Raw genomic sequence first — 5691 nt, forward strand, 5'->3', positions numbered from 1 at the left:
TTAGTCAGAAGTGTTGGTAGAAAACCCAAAATGTTACAACTTATTGCATCCCGATACATGACCAGATTTGTTCATGTTGACTTCACACCTTTAATAATTGGTCAATAATCACACAGAAATCTTTTTCTTATTGTATTTTTGATAACAGGGTTCCCTCCTCACATATTTTCATGTCTCCTGTTCCAATACGCATAACCTCGCATTTATCTACATTAAAGTCCATCTGATGTCCCTTAACCCATCAATCTAATTGGTCCATATCTCTTTGAATGCCACCAATATTCTTATACTGAACACTTGGCCAAGCTTGATGTCATCAGGAAACTTTATAAAATGACAAGAAATACGCTCCCTCCACATAATTTATAAACAGTGTGAACACTTGGGGACACGGAGCAGATTTAGGACCCTTGCACCATTCGAGAGAGAAGACAAGATTCCCATCACTCTGCCTGGGCTTGAATCTGGATCCCAGAGGTGAAAGGGCAATAACTGAACCCACTGTTCTATGCGCTCCCTCAGTTTTCAGACACTACTTAGATTTTCAAATTAAGCTGAGCATAGTGGAAATCTGGAACTCTCTCCCCCAAAATTACAAAGAATTACATAGAATTTACAACACAGAAACAGGCCACTTGGCCCAACTGGTTTATGCTCCACTCGAGCCTCCTCCCTCCCTACTTCATCTAACCTTATCAGCATATCCTTCTATTCCTCTCTCCCTCACGTGTTTATCCAGCTTCCCTTTAAAGGCATCTATACTATTCGCCTCAACTATTCCATGTGGTAGCACATTCCATATTCTAGCCATTCTCTGGGTAAAGAAGTTTCTCCTGAATTCCTTATTAGATTTATTAGTGACTATCTTATATTGATGGCCCCTAGATTTGGACTCCCCCACAAGCGGAAACATCTTCTCCACGTCTACCCTATCAAACCCCTTCAAAATATTAAACACTTCTATCAGCTCACCCCTCAGCTGGATGCTGGGGGTCAATTGAAATCCCCAACTGGGATCGACAGATTTTTGTTAGGAAGGGTATCGAGGGATATGGAGCAAAGACGGGCAAATGGAGTTGAGGTAAAGATTTGCCATGATCTAATTGAATGACGAAACCGGCTCGAGGGGCTGAATGGCCTCCTCCTGTTCCTAAATTATGATCCAACTAGATGTGTGTGTATTTCCTTGAATATTTTCACATGGTGCCTATCTCTTTAATTTCTACTTGTGAGTCCAGCTTAGGCATTGCTGTTGCCTGGGTTACCGGTGTGCCTCAACGTGCATACGCACATTGTGCATGGTAGCTTACTGGTAACCGTGGAGATTCATGGCAGACTGAGAGGTTCATAAACACTGGCAATGATTTGAGCTGGAGTGATAGCATTAACCTTTTACCGATCTATAATGTAATGCTGACTTAAAAAAGTGATTTTGTCAGAACTCTCAAATTTAGAATTTTAATCAACAAACTCCCTCACAAACAGAAATGCTTGTGCCAATTGTACGCACTATAACAGAGATGCATGGGAGGTCCCTGAGTACAAAACAAAGATTCTATACACTTAACTTCTCTACTGTGTCTCCCCGAGAACACGGTTGACTCCTCTGATTGGTAAAAGACGATGTTCGGATTCCTAATGGCTTTTTTGAGATCTTGCTGTTGCTTTCCTCCCACTGGCGTCCTAGAGCTGGTGCTAGCTGCAAACCTTCTCTTGCCCTGTCTCCTGGCAACGGTTGCTGGGGAGTAACTGTGGGATTTTGGGGAAGGAGGGATATCCTGCTATCTCAGGTGGTGTAATCCATGATGGAGTAAAGAGGAATGTACTTACCGCGCGGCTGGAGAAGATTGGCTGCTCTGCAGATGTTTAAAGAGGACTTTTTGTACTTCTGCTGAGGAGAAAAAAATAGAATACTTGTGTCCAGTGGTGCAATGGAATATTTAGATGGTGCACTGTACATTGTGCATGAAATTTATATTCTGGGCGGGGATTGCCTGCCTCCAAAAACATGGAAAGAATGAAAGAGTGTGAGAGGGCTCCGAAGAGAGACATGCACAGAGAGAAAGAGGGTCATGTGTAAAGTGAGTGACAGAGTGCGAGTAATCGGGGAGGCTGTGTTTGACCTCTCTCCAACTGCCACTGGGTACGGGTACTGTCGTTTAGTGGTTCCGTACTGAACTAGTAATCCAAAAAACATGAATTCAAATCCGACCAATGGCAGTTTGAGGATTTGAATTCAGTTTACAAACAATCTGGAATTAAAAAGATGGTATTATACTTTTACCATTTTTCAAACTGAAAATACAGAGCAAGATGGTGTGCAAGATATACCAGTTTCAGTCAGACATCTGGCACTTAGTGGGTTTATCTGCACTGGCGACAGTCCTCCGACAGCACTGGGGATGGTCCTGGGCTTTGATTGAACTGGAGTAGGGTCCTACAGTTTGCCAGCTGGGGTTGCGTTGTTGGGGTTTGTCAACATGAGAGGGGGGAGGGGAATCCTTTATCCTTACGTCACTGCGGAGGAGGAACCTGACATTTGGATCTGGATAATGGAATATGGAGTTTGTTTCACTGGTGGGATCCTGGGAATCTGTCAGTGAGGGGTGGGGGAAGGGACAGACCTGACCAAAACACAGGTGATAAACAGACTCTAATTACCACCTAATTGCTTTCAAATCCAACTCACTTTACAAAAAAAACTCAAACTAGGTGAAGAAAGGCACTGTCTGTATCGCCCCCTTTTTCTATCTCACAGATGTCAGTAACTAGATTGTTTACATTTTTTAGTTTGCTTTCAAAATTCAACTCACTTGTTTTTCTAAAAATAACTCAAATTAGGATAAGGAAAGCCACTCTGTGTATGTTTCTCAGTTTAATATGCTCTCCAAAGTCTACAGTCTAAACAAAAGCTGCAACAGGTGGGTAATCCATATAGTCTTAATTCCTCTCTCTCTCTCCGAAACACACGCAGCATCACTGTTCAAAAACACTCATTATAGATTTTACCTAAATAAGGCTTTTGCAATTTGTCCTCTGTTTTTTCTTCAAATCATTTTGAAAAACAAACCAAATAGATTTTGTTAGAGACTGAGAGAAAACCTTTCAATCATCTGGGATATTGTGCACATTTAACGTATGCAGGCTGCAGGATGTAAATCCAAGCCCAGGCTTTTGGGAGACGCTGTTTTCAAGTAAAAACTTCCTAAAAGGCATTAAAAGACACAAAAGACAATTCAATGGCAAAGACAATTCAATATTTTATTGTGAAATATGTAATTTTTTTGAGTTTTAAAAATTTTTCTTTACTTGAGCATTAGAAATTTCAGTTGCTGAAAAAAAGTGTTCTGAGTGATTTGATTGATTATCAACAGACTGTGACTGAATGGTTGACATAGGGTTTTGCGATTATACCTGTTGATATTGGCAGTTTCAATGTTGACAAACAGTGTGACTCAAAATCACAGGTTGTGGACAAGAATTGTGCACCATACTCAAGCTTGTAATAATGTATAGATGGCATTCCTCACATGCAGATGTCTCAGGGTGCTATACAATAAGGAGGACTCAGGTAGAAGCTGTGTTTGTCCTTGGCGTGAGTGTGTTTAGTCTATAGAACTAGCGGTGCCACAACCTGTGCAAGGATAGAGCTACAGATAATTCAATGGCAAAGACAATTCAATATTTTATTGTGAAATATGTAATTTTTTTGAGTTTTTAAAAATCTCAGTGCAGGAGCTGCTTGGTGAACTCAGACCTGGTACACAGCACTTTTGACTGGAGTGGAAGGAAGCCCCTAAAATTAACTCTTGCCGGGTGCATGCAGCAACAAACATCATAAGTTGAGGGTAGTCAATAACGCAGGGAGATTTGATTGAGACAAATACAAAATACTGTGGATGCTGGAAATCTGAAATAAAAACAGAAAATGCTGGAAACACTCAGCAGGCCAGGCAGCATCTGCGGAGAAACAGAGTTAATGTTTCAGGTTAATGACCTTTCGTCAAAATTTGATCGAGGAATATGCCACAGGAGGGAACAAAACATACTGTCCTACAATACAACAACTTGTATTTATGTAGCACCTTTAATGTAGTAAAACGTCCTGAGGTGCTTCACTGGAGCATTATCAGACAAAATTTGTCACTGAGCTACATAGGGAAATATTAGGACAGGACAGTTCCCTTCCAAGTCACACACCATCCTGACTTGGAAATATATCGCCGTATCCTTCATCATTGTTGGGTCAAAATCCTGGAACTCCCGACCTAACAGCACTGCGGGAGAATCTTTACCAGACGGACTGCAGTGGTTCAAGAAGGCGGCTCACCACCACCTTCTCAAGGGGCATTTGGGGGGTAATAAATGTTGGCCTCGCCAGCGATGTCCACATGAACGAACAAAAACAAAGCTTGGTCAAAGAGTTGGATTTTAAGGAGCGTCTTAAAGGAGGAGAGAGGCAGAGAGGTTTAGGGAGGGAATTCCAGAGCTTGGGGCCCAGGCAGCTGAAGGTCCAAAAGGTAAGAATATTAATATTAAGCGAATATTAACATATAAAGAGATCTCAGGCCTCAACCCAACCCCCAACCGATGGGAGTCATTGACATCATCTCCAAAGCCTATTGGACGGGGCTCAGTGACGTTCATCCTATCAGGTTGGTCCAGTTGAAGAACCCTCAAATCCCATTGGCTGGAGCGGAACCGGCGCCGCCCTCTATTGGCTGCTCTATAAACCAATTACTTTAAGGTTCGGGACGGTGACGCGCGATGACGATTGCGGGATTGTCCAATTGCGTTGCAAAACCCGGGCGCGCGCCAGTGGCGGACCAGACTCTGCGCCTGCGCAGTCCTTCGGCGGATTCCGGTTTGTTCAATTTGAAAACAACGGATTTTCCACATTTAAAAAAAAATCTGTTTTTTTTCTACCGACTGACGGGGGATCAAACTCCAACGCCCGATTCTAAAATAAGGTAACTATTGTTTTGGTATTTTTTTGTTTTATACTCTATCAGCTCCGGTATTGTTAGGACGAATGGAACAAGAACTACATTTCCCACGAGGCACTGCGGCTTGGGCGCATGCGCGTATGTGGGGTCGGACGGTTCCGGGTGCTGAGGGGGATGCTGGGAGTTGTAGTCCGGCGCGGTGCAGCCGCTGCCTGAGAGGCTTCTTGCCCTCCTCACTCGCCGAGCTGAGGGGGGAAAAGAACCCGGTCACCAGCAGCAATCGCGCGGCCGGTCCGGCTCGGGAGCGAGAGACCGCGGCGGCTGATACCCGATAGGGGACGGATTCCCCGCCACCCGGGTATGGATTAAGCAGGTCAGTGATCAATTAGTAGTTTGGTGCCTGGTGATGGCTCAGCACAGCGAGCGGTCCCAGAGACCTCCGCAGGCAGGGAGCGAAGGAGGGCAGCGCCGCCCAACCGCTCGATTTCCTTGAGCGTGTCTGTCTCTCTCCCCGACTCTGTCTCTGTCTGTCTGTCTGTCTCTCTCCCCGACTCTCTGTCTGTCTGTCTCTCTCCCCGACTCTGTCTGTCTGTCTCTCTCCCCGACTCTGTCTGTCTGTCTCTCTCCCTGACTCTCTCTCTCTGTCTCTCTCCCTGACTCTCTCTCTCTGTCTCTCTGTCTGTCTGTCTGTCTCTCTCCCTGACTCTCTCTGTCTGTCTGTCTCTCTCCCTGACTCTCTCTCTCT

General features: G+C 44.4%; 1 protein-coding gene across 1 annotated transcript in view; it reads left to right on the top strand.

The window, feature by feature from the left end:
• Positions 1–5152: 5152 nt before the first annotated feature.
• Positions 5153–5691, top strand: part of capn15 (calpain 15) — a 251189-nt gene continuing 250650 nt past the window's right edge. Inside the window, exon 1 of the mRNA XM_068003574.1 lies at positions 5153–5319. The gene's annotated coding sequence lies outside the window, so the exon portion shown is untranslated. The remainder of the gene's footprint in view (positions 5320–5691) is intronic.

Source organism: Heptranchias perlo, chromosome 22 (genome assembly GCF_035084215.1).
Source record: "Heptranchias perlo isolate sHepPer1 chromosome 22, sHepPer1.hap1, whole genome shotgun sequence".
NCBI classification, from domain to species: domain Eukaryota; kingdom Metazoa; phylum Chordata; class Chondrichthyes; order Hexanchiformes; family Hexanchidae; genus Heptranchias; species Heptranchias perlo.